At 34.6% G+C, this 16,841-nt stretch overlaps 1 protein-coding gene across 3 annotated transcripts in view; it reads left to right on the forward strand.

Annotated features, from left to right (window-relative positions):
* Positions 1 to 16,841, forward strand: part of RapGAP1 (Rap GTPase activating protein 1) — a 738,255-nt gene that overhangs the window by 276,371 nt on the left and 445,043 nt on the right. The window lies entirely within an intron of this gene.

The raw sequence follows: 16,841 nt of genomic DNA on the forward strand, positions 1-16,841 counted from the left end.
TTCCACAAGACCATCACAAACATATAAGATTTTGTGATTGATTTTTAGAAGCAAATAGACGGGACATAAACTTTATCAAGAATATTTTATTCACCGACGAAGCAACCTTTACAGAAAATGTAAATTGTACAATGGTAGTTGTCAGTAATTATTTAGTAGGACCAGTATTTATTCCTTTAATGTAAACGGAGAAAATTATTTATCATTTTTACAAAACGATATGTCTCTCTACTTGGAAAATGTACCGTTAGCGATGGGACAAAGTATGTGGTTTTTGCAGGATGGTGCTCCACACCATTATAGCGACAAGTTTAAAGCATTTCTATTTCAACAATATCCAGCACGTAGGTTAGGAAGAGGACCCGATGCACCAACTAAATAGGCACCGCGCGGTCCAGCTTAATCCAATGGATTTTTGTTTTTGGGATTTTGAAAGATTATGTTTATTCCGTGGAAATAATAGTGCAGAACAAATAAGGAACCGAAGTTTCGAATTTAAAAATCGAAAAAATATATTTTTGTTACCTTGGTTTTATTGGCAATGGTACACTATAATATAATATAAAAAGTTTTAAGTCCAAGTTTGTAGTTTTTTTATTAAAATCATTAAAGTAAATGTGGCGGCTGCAGCTCAGCGGCAAAGATACTGGCATATCAAGCGAAACGCAGGCTTCTCGGCACCGACAACGAAATTTTTAATTTCTAAAAATTATACGAATTGTCACCGTCTTTCGGTGTACACGTAATCGACACTAGTTACCTAAAACAGTGTTGTGGCTAAACTGTTACCTGAAACATGGCTAAAAATGCCGTATGAAATCCCCTGTGGGAGTTTTTTGCCTTATGAGGCGCGGTCCCCTGCGAATTGGGGTTGCTCTCTGGGTATTCTTAGAACCGATTAGAACAGTACGAAATTATTATTGTTATTATTATTATAAGTAAATGAATTTAAAAAATCGGAGCAGAGTTTAACGGAGTTCCTAATTAAAAGCCTTTAACAAATATCTAGTGCCATTATATCGTCATTTAGAATTATTTAGATTAATTTAGCTTTCGTAGGGTAAACAGTAGAGGTATCTACCACTAGAAACTATAGCCATTGACTTTATTACTTCGCCTTGAAATTATTAGGCAATTGAAGAACGAATTAAAATATTTCCAAGCAAGGAATCACTACCAAGGAAACAAATCATTAAATGGAACAATTTAGCCCAACTCTACTTCAGACGCATATGATAAACGAGCAAAGGGAATAACACGAATATAAAAATTTTATTAAAAATTTATATGTTTTGAATTGTGGTATATTCTTATGTCGTCATGTATTCACATGTTCGGTACGCGGCAGAAACGAAGCGTCAACGTTTATTTCGTTTTATTTTTATATAAAACGGATCTCGTACTGCAAACGGATATTGGGGGAGAATAAAAAAAGATATAATATTAAAGATAATGTCAAAAATACAAACGAATTAAAGTCATATAAAAAAAATATGTACAAACTGCATTGGAGGCCACCCAGTAGCTCCAGTGTTAGTTTGTAACAAGGTTAGAGCTATGCAAATATTGGTTGCCAGTGGTTCATAGAATAATTAGTTTGGTTATATTTTAATCTTTTTTTTTATTTTGATGTGGCATCTCTAATAAAATTGGCAATCATCAAGGAAATACGCATCTTGGATGTTACTGCCGAAATAGTTCAATGGGGCCAAACCACACACTCAAATTATTTAACTTCGAGATATGTCTTCTCGTCAATAGCATTTTAATAGTCTTTAAAGGCATTGTGATGTTTCTACCACAGAGAGCTTTCTTCATATTTTGAAGAATTTTGTTAAATTTCTTTTTGTGCTTGTCCCATTCTTAATACTTTCAGCTATTAGGACTGTATCATCTGCAAACCGTATGTTGTTGCAGCAGATCCTTGTCTCATTTGATAATTCATTTCCTTTCTTAAATACAGCTTTCTGAGTGTAATAGAAGTTGTTATTAATTTGGATGTCATTGGAATGATAGGTATATTGGTTGATTGACATTCATACATTTTGTATAAGTATGTTTATGGCAAATAGCGAGTATCTCGTTCCCATCGCATTTCTAAATCCAAATTGGGTTTCGCTAATATTTTCCTAAAATATTTCATAGATTCCTTCAGGAATATTTTTAGTGTGTGGCTCATTAAATTGATTGTTCGATAATCTTGACATTCCTTTGCATTTTATTTTATGTGGCAATGCTATAAAAGTAGATATCAGCCAGTGTTTAGGAATAATTCGTGTACTGTATAATGTATTCTATAAATGAAGCAAGTCCCAATATTTTGCTCTTATTTTAGTTTTATTATCTTTACTAGTATTTAATCGGGGCACACGACATTGTTGGTTTTTGTTAGTTTTATGGCTTTTAGATCTTCTTCCTTCGTTATATCTTGTACACTTGGTACAAGACTTGGTGAAACGAAGATACAAGTGGTTGTATCTTCGTTTTGTACTAATTTTGGTATTTTGTCTAGGAATAGCTCTTGGATATACTTCTGCATCTCTTCAATCTGTCGCTAGCGTCTAGTGGAGTTTTTTCATTCTTGTCCAGCAATATGTTATTTCTTTTTCTAATGATCATGCCATTTAATTCAATGATTTTTTAGGACCATTTAGGTGATCGTATTTTGCTGTTAACTACTCTATCTTTTTGCATTTTTTTCAGACCCTTTCCTTTTTGCTTTTCTTATTTTTCCTCTTTATATAGTGTTATATGCTTAGGTGCCCTTTTTGTAGATTCTTGTTCTTTTCTATGTGTTCTAGAATGTCATTTGTTATCCATCCATGTTTACTCTGAGTTTTTTTAAGTTGTCTCACATGGGTGCACTAGATCATCCTTTATATATATCCTTTATATAAGTTAAGTTAATGCTAAATCTTCCTATTACTGAATTGTGGTCCGATCTTATATCAGCGTATGAAGTTTTTGTATCTCTTGTTAATGAGCAGGTACTCAATTTGTTTTCATATATGTAATATTATTTTGCTTGTCGGCTGGAGATATCCATGTATATAGTCTTCCATCGGGTAGGTCTTAGTAGATGTTCGTTACTGCAAATTCTGTCTCTTGGAAAAATTGAGCTACTTTTCTCCGCTTTCATTCTGAGTTGCTAGTCTAAAATTTTCAATTAAATTTACCTTTCCTTCCTTTTCCAATTTTTGCATCTAAATCACCCATAACTATTGTGGCATCTCTCGTTTTGGTTGTGTCTAATGTTTGTTCTACTTTGTTCTAAAATTTCTCGAGTTCGTCATCTTTGGATGCAGTGGGTGCGATTACTTGAACGATATTTTTCTTCGTTTGATCTGTTATTAATGTTACCGGTATCACTCTCTCCGAGATTAGCAGACATCCAATCACATATTTTTAGACAGATTTATCAATTCATGTTGCTACTACGTTCCAGTGTTTCTTGTTGTTATATTTTGTAATTGTTATTAACTGTTTCTCCTTAACTGGGCCGTCTACTTTCGCCCAGTATGTTGATGTTGTCTCTGCATTTCTTGAACAACGTTATGGACTCTTCCTGATTCATATATAAACCTAACGTTCCATGTTCCTAATTTTATCTTACATTTTCTTTTGTGTTTGTTACGTGAGATGCTGTTCCCCGTATTTTTATCACAAGAGTTTTGCTGGATAACAACATGGGGGACCTTTAATATAATAAATAAACTGTAAATAGCTGCAAAATAAGTTTTTACTTCATATCAATCTGTATAACAAGTTTGATACAAATAGACTGCATAGCCTCCGAGATTTAAATTTTTTGGCGAACAGACAGACCAACAAAAATATCATTACATTTTACTTTATAGACAGACGTATCTACCGATAAAATATCTGAAACTATGTATCTTTTAAAGTCTTAAATACTATATCAAAGATTATAATATTGTACCACTGTAGCTGCATTTAGAAGAAATAACCGTTTTTTAAATTGCTCCCCTTTCGCGTTGCGAAATGAGAGTTTAGTAAAGTTGTCGTGTTGAACCGAGTCTTTTTTACTGCAATTTTCTTTTCTTCTTGGCGGTCCCAGTGCGATTTATCGACAATTTTCTTTCGTCGAATTGTCGAGAACCGTCACTTATTTTTGTTTATTTTTCGTTCCTTTGATATTAATGAGAAATTTTGAGCCCTTAATCTTGAAAGGAAGAAAAAATTGTAATAAAACTTTGTTTCGCTATTTTAAAGGAGACGCGGATTTTATAAGAATTTTAAATTAAAGAAAAATTCGATAATTTCATCGTGTGATGTTTTATTTTGAAAAGTGTGCTTTAATTGTATTGCCGAAAGAAAATACCATTTTTTTTTTAATTTATATCTACTGCTTTTTTACAATCTTTTTATATTTTCACCTATAGAATTTTTCGTATAAAAATGAGTGCACGTCATTCAAGATTTACGACGTCAAAACCCCACAGCGTTGCCAAAACATCAGAATAGGTGAGGAATTTTTAAAATGTCAACTTTTTTAAGATACAATACACTAGTCAATTGGATTTTTAAAATGAAGAAAATAATCACATTTTAAAAATTTCTTTTTTCACTTGTCAATAATGTGGAAACGAGATACGGATTTAATCCATATTATAAAAGATCACATAAAAATGTATATATAGTTTTAAATACATTTACAATACTAGTGAGGCAGTAAATAAATCAATAACTTTTATTATGTAATATTGCATCTAAATTTGGGAGAATTCAGTGTAACATTAAAAAGGACAGGGAAGCCTGTGTGATAAAAAGGAAAAAGAAAATGGTATATAAAAGAAAGATTGAGTATTGTTAAATGATTTGATAGAATTGTGAGAATGTAAAGCGGACAGAAAGCTCAACTGATTTATAAAATGTCAGGAATGGATTCGATAACATTCGCGAGAACCTAATCGAATTGCATTATGAAGAGACTCTCCAAAAAAAGTGAAGTGTGCACCAAAAGCAAGAAAATATTCGGTCTCGAATTATCAACTACCATTTTTGAATTATCTCAACTTTAAAAATAAACTCTTCTTCTTCTTCTTCAAGTGCCCTGTCCGTTGCGAACGTTGGCTATTAACATGGCAATTCTGATCTTATTTGCGGCGCTTCTGAATAGTTCGACCGATGTGAGCCCGAACCACTTCCTCAGATTTTGGAGCCACGAGTGTCTTCTCCTGCCTGGCCCTCGCTTACTGTCTATTTTTCCCTGGACAATCAATTGCAGTAGACGGTACTTATCGTGTCTCAATATGTGGCCTAGATATTCAAACTTTCTTTGTTTAATTGTATTCACGATTTCTTTCTCCTTTCCGATTCTTTGGATTACCTCTGTGTTGGTGACATGTTCGGTCCAGGATATACGAAGAATGCGTCGGTACACCCACATTTCGAATGCTTCTAGTTTTCTCGTGAGCGTCTCCGTCAGCGTCCAGGCCTCCACACCATACAGTAAGATCGGAAAAATGTAGCATTTAACTAGACGTAGTTTTAGGGGAAGAGACAAATCCCTGCTTATGAGGAGCTTTTTCATATTGCTAAATGCTGCTCTAGCTCGTTCTATTCTCGCCTTAATTTCTGTGGCCTGTTCCCATTTTGCATTTACGTTGGTGCCAAGGTACACATAAGATTCTACATGGTCAATTAGTATGTTACTTATCCGTAACTGTCGAGCAGGTTGTTGCTTTTTGCTTAACAGCATCCACTTTGTCTTCTTGAAGTTGAGGCTCAGGCCGTATTCCTCACTAACTGAATAAACTCTTTCCATTACCTGCTGTAATTCGTCTATGGTACTGGCAAGGATCACCGTGTCGTCGGCATATCTTATATTGTTTGTTAACTCGCCGTTTATTTTTATGCCCTCATTTGCATTTTCCATACATTTATTAAATATTTCTTCGGAATAAATATTGAATAGGAGTGGGGATAATATACAACCCTGACGGACACCTCTTTTGATCTGCACACTTTTAGTGAGTTCGTTGCCAATTTTTGCTCTTGCTGTTTGACCCCAGTATAGGTTTGCCACAATTCGAATGTCCTTGTCGTCAATACCTGTCTTTCGCAGATTATCTATCAATTGTTCATGATTGACATTGTCAAATGCTTTTCTAAAATCCACAAAGCACAAATACACGTCCTTATCAACGTCTCTACACCGCTGTATAAGCACCTGGAGAGCGAAAATTGCTTCTCTAGTTCCAAGTGCTTTCCGAAAGCCAAACTGCGATCTATCAATATTTGACTCACATTTATCATATATTCTTCTATGAATGATCTTAGTGAACGCTTTAGTGACATGATTAATCAAGCTTATAAGCCGGTAGTCATCACAGATCTGGGCCTTTGGTTTCTTCGGGATTGTAATAAATGTTGACTGCAGCCAGTTCTCCGGGATTTTACCGCTATTATATATGTTGTTAAAAAGTTCAACTAGATTATCAAGGAACTGTTTGTCTGATTTAAATAGGATCTTTAATATTTCGCAGGGTACATTGTCCGGACCTGCTGTCTTATTGTTTTTTAGTGCTGCAATGGCATCTTTCATCTCCGATTTAAGGATTGAAGGTCCTGTTTCTCCTTCTCCATATAGGTGATCATCAGTCCTGTCAGATGCAAATAATTTTTCTATGTATGATTTCCATGTTTCTAAGATCGTTGATGGCTCCGAGATAAGATTTCCATCGCCATCTTTTTATGCTGTTGGGTGACTTATTGAATTTCCTCTTGTTTGTCATTGATTTTATTTTTTTGTGCATATTGTAACTGTCGTATTTTCGTTCGTATTGTTCTATTTCCCTGCATTCGTTGGAAAACCATTTTTCTTTGGCTTCTCGAATTTTCGTTCTTATGATTTTGTGGATCTGCTGGTATTTTTCTTCATTTTTATTCTTGAATTTACGTCTTTCATCCATCATATCCATTATCTCATCAGACATCCATTCGTTCTTCTTTCGTCTGTCACGCTTTAATAGAGTCGCGCATGTTGTTTGGATTGCTTCCCTCGATTTATCCCATCTCTCTATTATGTCCGACGTGTTCTCGTTAATGTCGTTTATTTTCTTTCCTAGTTGTTCTCGTACTTTTATTTCGGTTTTTGGGTTAGTGAGTTTCTTAATATCAATTGTGTTTAAATTAGATCTTTTCTCGAGCCGTTTTACTCTCATGACCATTCTGCATACCAACAGATTGTGGTCCGTAAGAACATCGGCACCTGGGTACGTTTTTGATGATTTTATCATGTTTTTATATCTTGTTGGTACTGCTATATAATCTATCTGATTCCTTATGATGTTGTCAGGTGAGTCAGCGGGGGATTTCCATGTGTAAAGTCGACGTTTGGGGAGCTTGAAGAGTGTATTACTTAATAGCAGGTTATATTCCTGGCAGAAGCATATAAGTCTATCACCTCTATCGTTTCTCTCTCCTAGGCCGAAGTTACCCACGATCTCATTCACCTTGCCTCTGCCAACCTTTGCGTTAAAATCTCCCATCACTATTGTTACTTCATGTTTTTTTGTCATTTTCATCAGGCTTCCCAGTTGTTCATAGAATTCTTCGCTGGTTACCTCATCTTTATCTGCCGTTGGCGCGTATACCTGTAATATGTTAATATTCACCGGTGTTGCTTGAATTTGTAAAAGCATTATTCTATCTGAATGGGGAGTGAAAGATTTTACTGCCGAATTAATACGTGGGGCAACTATTATTGCGGTGCCGTTTCTGTGATGTGTTGTGTCGTTTCCAGCATAGTAAACTTTATATCCAAGTATATCGCATTGTCCAGAGTTTTGCCAGTGTGTTTCACTAATTCCCAATATATCAATTTTTAATCTTTTCATCTCTTTTACAATGTTATGAGTTTTGCCGCTCTCGTACATACTTCGTACATTCCAAGTTCCAATCCTTAGGTGTTGAGGACTTGCTTCCTTTTTTTAAAATAAACTAAAATGTTTAAACTTATTTTTCAATATTCGCATTATCCAGACACATCCACAAGGTAAAGAAAATCCACACATAATATACATTAATTATAAAAAATATAATTATTTATTTATTAACGGTTACCACCCAATTACATAGAATAATATATAATAATATTCTTCAATCACATAGAATAAAGTCAAGGTATATTCCCCTACCATTTAGAATATTCAGTTCATTGGCGAACGTTTAACAAAATTACACTTATGAAACTTGACTGTAACATTTGAAAATAACGGAGTAAATCTGGAAGGAATATTAAAATCAATTAAAGGCAACAGGTTATTCAATAAATCAGTCAGCCTCAATAAATTCAGTTAATTTTGGAATGAAGTAATTTATGAAGAAACTTAGTATCTTAGACTTCCCGTCTATCACAACAACATCTGCATACATTAAATACCAAGGATCTCCCCTTGAAGTTCAGCTGTTTTCTGATCCAGCGTGAATGAGAGTAAATACAGACTTACCACAGAACTCTGATAAAGCCCTACTTTTACAGTTTCTTTCTCTTTTACTCTAAGTTTTGTGTATGTATTTATAAATACAATTTATTAATATATAGTATATTGTGAATCAAATTGTGTAAGAAATCAAAACATAAACAAAATTCGTACTCTAAAAAGCAGCAACACTGTAAACAATTTTACCAAACGCTGAACGAACTGTCATTGAAATTTAAAGTATTCTCGTATTTGTAGGGTACGATTGTCTAATCCATTTAATTAAAATTATAATTTTGTGGAGTATTAAACTTAAACAGTTATTTCATATGTAATATTCATATTCAATTGTTTTTCGACCTCAGAGAACACAAAATATGTGAAAAAAAATTATGTTTTTCATTCAGTTTGTATTTTGTATTTTTTAGCGCAATATTTATTCCACGATTCTTGATACGGTTCTGTATACTGCTAAAATTAAATCATTCTTGTTTTTATCGTTAAGAGGATTATTATTTTAATTAATCCTTTAATATTTATGTAATTAGCTTTATCTCTTTTGTTTCATTATTTATAATAGAACAGTATTACTCCTCGCATAAACCCGACTTTGATATCAAAGTATAATAAAGTTTCTTTTACGTTTTCCATTTTATTTATTTCCAAAAAGTAAATACGTTGTTAATTATTACAACATCAAACAAGATACACAGTGTAATACTCTCTTTTTCATGTTGTTTCATACTAATTGTAAGCGTCATTAAATCAACTTTAACCAAAAAAGTTTATTACAAAGCTTTTCTTAGTGAAGCTCTTAGAGGTATGTTTTAATTACGATGATTCGCTTAAATTTTACTTGTGAAACAGTGTGTAAAAGAGATAATATAAAAGGGCAAGTCTAGCGGTTGGACTAGCATACACAACTATATCTGTGCATGATCAAAAAAATGGAAAGGAAGAAAGACATCTGAACCAACGGCAGAGGTAAGAGTAAAAGATGCTGGAAGTTGAAGCTAGAAAAGTAGGTCAGACTGTATGGGTTAAAATGCGTGAGTCAGACTGTGGGGAAGGAGGAAATGCCCGTTTAGGAGTGATGCCTTACTAGGAGTGATGAGGGTTTCTACGCGCTACCTAGAACGAGAGAGGGAGCCTCCTTGCTGATGAATGGAGTGTGGATGTGGAGGAATAGAGAATGAATAAATGAAGGTAGTGCTTCGGAAGTGATGCCGACCTTACAGCGGCCATTCCGCTTCTAGATCGCTGGATGACTGAGGAGGGTCTGGTGTAGCAGGTAGGCGTTCGGCGTAGACTTGGCGACGAGAGTGCATTTTAAAGTACCTCGGGAACGAACGCCGGGAGTACGAAGAACGAATCCTGCACTAAGGTCAGTCAGGCGGCGTCCTGGACTGAGATATCTTTAGAAGATTGCAGACCCCCCTCTATAAAGACGAAAAAAAGTTCATTTTATGAATATTGAAGCAGTAGGTCCATAATTGCCGCCTGTAATAACAAATTCCTGCGGTAAAGTCTTCATCAGATCGAAACAGATTGCCGAAGCGTTTTCTTTTTTTTTTTATCATTTCAGTGTCTTTTTAAAGAAAACCTAGCACTCTTCGCCTTCTTTTGATGAAGTTCTTTTTTAGTTTCGAGTTGTTTACCTACTTGATTCACTATTGGCTGCCTTTATTTTGATTTCAAATAAATCACACTTCTTACAACAGTCACAAATTGGTGGATGAAAGTGTGAATTATATTCCTTGTTAACATTTCTCCGAAAATAAAATAGGATAGGAGATTCTGTTTTTCACCTTTATATAACTCGTACATTTACTCTTCTTGTAACTTCTTCATCGAAATTAATATCAACAGAATAAATATATTTTACAATAATTAAAAGTCACAGTGACAATTTACCAAAAGATATCAATATCAAAAGAGAAAAATATCAATCAAGAATGATTTCTAGCTGTCAGCAGCACAGTGGACTAATCGCGCATAGTCCACTTTGCTTCTCTAAGATCCTATCAAATATGGAGTTCCAAAACTACTTTAGTGCAGCCATCTAGTAACAAATTGCACTCATAGCCTCAAATATAGTTGTAGCAGATCTTATACATAGGACAAATAGGGCATAACTTACAAAAATCCTGTACGTATATTCACTAATTATTTTCAATAATTCTATACCTAAAGAAAACAAAATTGTTTAGAAAAATGTCCTATAAGAAAAATAACAATCATGAGTTTGTTAGAAAAAAAAACAAACAAAACAAAAACTACATAAAAAAGCTCTGAAATTAGTCTTTCCACCAACAGAGAAAAAACCCAATACTTTCTGCTCGATTGCATATACAGGCAAGATGGCAACAGGCAACACATAAAAAAGAAAAAAATAACGCCAGAACATTGCTTAATGGCGTGCCCTCCAAGTAAAGACTTGGCCGGACCCTGAGCTACCTGGCCTTTCGGCATACGCTCGTTAGTGAAACCTCTGCCCCTACGAGTCAGACACCAAAGTGAAGGTGCCACGGGGCGCATACCAAAAACGTCCCGTGGGTCCCCCCGTGGGGGTACCCCGTAGGGTTACCACGACACGTCTACTATACGCGACCCGCGGGGGCTCCACCTTCCCCGTAGTACCTGTGTTGTGAGTACCTTGCCTACCCGTTACTCCCACACTACGGGCGGGTAGGTTCGGCAGGCGGAGGAATTTCCACCTCACACGTAGACAGGTCGCCGCCGAGGATCTCTCCTCTACCACTCTTGGATCTCCTGGTGGGTACGTGCCGGGGCACCCACACCACGCCTGACCGAAGTCAGGAGAGGTATATACGGGCCCAGCTCGTTCAACCTCACCAGGCTCTTTTGGAATGGGAGTAGAGTGGTCACACGAGAGTCTCGTCTCGGATACTAGGAATGTAGACCGGTGACCGTGTCGCCGAAGCGACCGTGTGCGTTTCTACCAACCCGACACCTCAAGCGACGGCTCTCCACCTCCCTATTCCTACCCATTAGTCGCCTCTTACGACAGGCAGGGCTTTCTGACCCCGGTCGTATTCCTATCTCTGCGAGACCGGACGGAGAACGCCAGAACAAATAACAACTTAAGGAAATATATTAAGAATAACAAGAGCCAAAAGGAAAAGCACTTACACAGTGGGGTATACAAACTTACATGTGGCGACTGCCCAAAAACTTACATCGGTCAAACGGGTAGAATTTTAAACAAACGGATAGCAAAACACAAAAGGGCTTTCACTAATAGAAAAACAGGTCCTACTTACCCGCTCCACCTTCTAGATCATAATCGTTCTTTTAATAACCAATTTCTAATTTTTCACATTTAAAATAAAAACCTTAAGTTGGATGACCAACTTAAGACACACAGTTCTCGCCTTCTCAACTTATTCAGTCAAAGACTATAAAGTGTTAAACGCATAGCAAAAATAGTTCACTTGAGAAAGGCACTCTGCCAAAACCGCTGTAGTGATAATAAATTATAAAAAAAATTGTGGAAGTGTTGAAAACAAAAGTTTTCAGTGTTTTATTGCTTGATAAAATGAACTTATATCAAGTAACGGCCGAATCCATCACATATTTTAATTTTTAGTATTAATACCCACTGTAACATATCAGAGAAAACCCGTTGTTTTGTTATTGATAAGTATAATTAGCCAAAAAATTTTTTTCCCGTATTCTGTACCTTCTAAGGATATAGGAAAAATTTTTAATCAAAAAAATAAAAAATTGGGCAGTGTAGGGTTAAAAAGTTAGATAAATATTTGCCTTCAAATGATGACGTCATTGAATCACTGACTTATTAAAATGAGGATTTTATAATAAATCAATAATAAAAGGTTGAATTTGGAGAATATACTGTTGAACGTTATTGTAAAGTTTAAGCGATTTTTTTTAAATTAACCGTAATAAAAATATTATACAGCATTTAGATAAAATGAAAATACACTGAATTTCCATTGGATAATTCAAAATTATTACCCGCTAAATCATTATGATAGCGCACGCTGCTCCTCTATTATTTTTCCCTCCTCTCCCAGAAGAAAACAGTACAAACGACATTCTTTTATTTTATATCCACCACGAACACAAAACTAATGGCCAATTCCGATGAATTACTGCCAAAAAAGTTGCGTCCAAAACCGGAAAAGAAGCGAAAAGGTGCAAACAATTTAATTATTGGTCCGATGTCTTGATTTATTCGACCGAAAGAAAATTAATATACTTAAGTGGTAAGTTCGCATCTTGGGAATCCAAAGCGAAAAACTTGGGGCATAAGTCTGAAAGAATTATTACGATGGCTCCTTGAGGTAGATAAATGGAAGCCTCCCTTGGCTCTATGTGTACGGAAATTTTCTGTTTTAGGAATATGTGTGGTTTATAGTACAGTGACTTGATTTGTATTTTACAAAGAGGATAAAATGTCATATAAATAAAAAACTTTTAAATCATTGTCGTACACTATTCATTCTCTTATTCTTTTTTGTTATTCCTGTTGCGGTTTTGTCCTCCCTACTTCTTTCCTGATAATGGTTTTTTTTCTTTTGTTCCATTTGCAGTTAAAAACTCAAAGTTGGATATCTTCTTGTCTGCACTTTTGGTTAGATGAGAAATGAACAGTGCTAAACTTAATGTCACTGTTATTGTTAATGGCATTCTTAGTTCGCTTGATATGACACATCTCGAGAAACAACGTATTTTTATAATTAGTTAACAATTGCAATAATTTCAAGTTGTCATAATCAAACTCGTGGTCTGTTTTTATAAAGTGTTCGACAACAGCGCGTGTTGTTTCTTATTTGACAGTCACTTTTGTGCTAAGTGATTTGCAGTTTCAATCACTGACCGGTTTGTCTAATATCCCTGGCAACCTAACACTGTTATTGATATATGACAACATGATTGATAACATAAAGAAAAATAAAGAAAATAACTATATATACGGGGTGGTGAATCATCAAACGGGCCATCGGAAACTCAATGGGAAATTCTAAATTGTTGAATTCCTGCTTCCCTAATTATTTTACACCAAAAGTCAAGAAAAACTGTTTGTAGAGTACTGAAATATGTATCGAAAACAAATGTTAAAATTGTTCTACGAATTAAACGTATTCCAAAATTTTGCAAGAATATAATACATTTTTCAGACCACCCCTTAAAGTCAGGCCAGACACGTTGCAAGAATGTGTATGACATGTTGCGTTTGTTCATATTGATGCTTCTGATATTTGACAATATTTGAATTGTCAATATTTTTATTTTCTGATTAAATTATAAACAGCAAATTTTCACAAATACTACTACTACTAGTGAACAATAAATAGTACTTTGTCAACAATAAATTATATTGTTTACAAAAAGTTAATAAAATGTACTCAGTTCACGAAATACCGCAATAATGTCGTATTCAGGCAATAGTGCGAGCACTGCCAGATCTTTATTTAACGGAAGATATTATAATACACTTTATTCTTCTTCTTCTTCTTCTTTTTGGCTTTTATTTTACTGAATAATCAGCCAGTACATTTGTTTTGTTAATTTTTGGGCCACTGTCGTGAGTTTGAGAATATATCTCATGCCCTATTATTAATTATCAGTGAATATACTTAATATAGACATTTTATCTACATATTATCTATATTTTATTTATGTCTCTATTGTAATTGGTTTAGATGTTTAGAATGTTTAGATGTTTAGATGTTTAGAAGAAAGAAGAAGAAGAAAGAATATATGTCTATGACTACGCCAGTTTGCTGTCAAATTATAAGCTTTATCATTTTTAAGTTGAACAAATCACCAATTAAAATTTCTACAAGAGATTTCTAAAAAAGAAAATCTATTTTCTTATATTATTCCTGTGATAACTAAAAACTCACTATACCACTGGGTCTGTCACCTGTCTATGTAATAAAAATTAAATTAAAGTTAATTATTAAAGCTATAGCATTTGTTTATATTAATAATGATTTTACAAATAACAAGAACAAGCTGTCGAAACATTGACACCAGTGAAGAAGAGGGAGGCTAACATTGTGTAGATTTTTGTTTTGTTGATGGAACATGTTGATTTTATAAATGTTTTAGATAGACATTACTGATATTTTATACATTATATAAATAACAATATACGCAGCGACTTACTTGTTTTGTGGCCGTTACAGTTACCTTTTCTCGCCGAAAGGACAAAAAGCCTCCCAACTAAATTTCAAAAAGTTAAACCAGAATCTAGATTCTGGATTTATGGATGTTATACATGTTTTAAGTGATATTGGATTTTATGGAGGCAGAGGCAGGTGGAGAGTGGGATTTATGTTATTGCGTTGCGTTTTTCCACTTGGAAAGTACGGGGGTTCCACTGAGATGGAAAGTAAAGAGCAAAGTTATGTGCTGGTGAATTTACAATGAATCTTAGGGACGGAGAAGTGTACGATATAAAATTTTGATTCATTTAAGTGCGCGATATGAAGACGGCGAAAAGTTTATATTGTTTCACTTGGAAGCTACTTCAAAGAAAAAGGGGGAAATATATTGATATTTTAACCTATAAAACAAAAGTGTTTACGCGAAGAGGTAATGGAACCTAATGACAAAATGGTATAATGACAAAACATGGTATATTTTGTTCAAAAAATTATTTTATATGTAATTTTTAAAATTCTCACAATAACTTTTCGCTAATCAGCTTCTCTATCGTTCTCTTTCTCTCTCTCTCTCTCTATCTCTCTATCTCTCTCTCTCTCTCTCTCTCTCTCTCTCTCTCTCTCTCTCTCTCTCTCTCTCTCTCTCTCTCTCTCTTTCTCTCTCTCTCTCTCTCTCTCTCTCTCTCTCTCGATGTTGCCTAACTCTGCTAATAGATAGTTTTTCAATTAGTTTATTGTAACTATCTTGGACATGATGATTATTTTGACGTCCAAATCAAACTAATCTTGATTTGTTTATAATTTGTTTTAATATTTAGGGATTCTCCAGTATTCACTGCCTTCCATCGCTAAACCGTTTCCATCTCTCTCTGTTGTCCCATTCTTCATCGTTTAGCTTGATTGCTCTTACTCATGGCGTCGTCTACTTTGTTCCTCCAGGATCTTCGAGGTCGTCCTCTTTTCCTCCTTCCTATGTGGCTCCATTCGGTTATTCCCTTTATCCATCTGCTGTCGCTAGTTCTTCTTACATGTCCATAACACTTTAGTGTTTTTTGTTTTATATATGTTACTATGTCTGTTTCTATTGATGTTCTTTGTTTTATTTCATCATTACTCCTCCTATCCATTCTTGTTAATCTGCAGTATCTTCGCAGGCATTCCATCTCTGTTGCTACTATCTTACTGATAGTAGCAACTTGCCTTTTATAGCTTGCTGTATCTTTTCTCGCAGTATCTTCCCATATAATCTTCCTATTGATGATATTACGCTTATTTATTCTGTAGTTTTCGCATTGTTTTCTATCTCCTTTCTTAAATATAGATGCCATATGTCCTCCCTTTATGGCTTTCTTCCATTCTTGTTAATCTGCAGTATATTCGCAGGCATTCCATCTCTGTTGCTACTATCTTACTGATTTTGCCTTTTATAGCTTGCTCTATCTTTTCTCGCAGTATCTTCCCATATAATCTTCCTATTGATGATATTACGCTTATATATTCTGTAGTTTTCGCATCGTTTTCTATCTGCTTTCTTAAATATAGATGTCATATATGCCTCCGTCCATTCCTTTGGGAGCTGTTCTCCATTTATGGCTTTCTGAAATATCTATTTCATTATCCGGTGTTATTTTTTTAAGCCGTACTTTATAAGCTCACGTGAGATGCCTCCAGGTCCCGGTGCTTTCTTATTTTTGATTGCTTTTATGGCCGTTCTCATTTTCCTATCTGTTATTTCTATTTCTTATTGTGGGGATCTTCTTCGCCTGTTTTCGTTTCCAATGAATTGTGGTCTTTGTTCTGTTAACAGTTTCTTGTAATAGTCCTTCCATTCTTTGTCCTCTATATTTCCCAATTTAATTTTTACTTTTGAGTTTTGTTTCAATCCTCTCAGTACTTTCCATGACTCCGAAGTTCTTGTACCTCCTATGTATATTTCAATATTTAAGCAGGTTCTTTCCCATTCTTCATTCTTTTGTTGTGTTATTTGATTTTTTACTTCTCTATATTCTTTATAAACTTCATCGTTGTTTGTAGTCAGCCATTTTTGTGTATAGTTATTTTTTTTAATTATTCTTTTTGTTGGTTAATTTATTTCATAATAGTGCTGTTTATTTGTTATAATATAACAAATAAACAGCACTATTATGAAATAAACATATTATGTTCTTTCTCTCCAAGGTCTTCGAATGCTGCTTGTTTTATACTCACCTTTATATGCTTGTATATTTCTTCGATG

This window comes from Diabrotica undecimpunctata, chromosome 1 (genome assembly GCF_040954645.1).
Source record: "Diabrotica undecimpunctata isolate CICGRU chromosome 1, icDiaUnde3, whole genome shotgun sequence".
Lineage (NCBI taxonomy): Eukaryota > Metazoa > Arthropoda > Insecta > Coleoptera > Chrysomelidae > Diabrotica > Diabrotica undecimpunctata.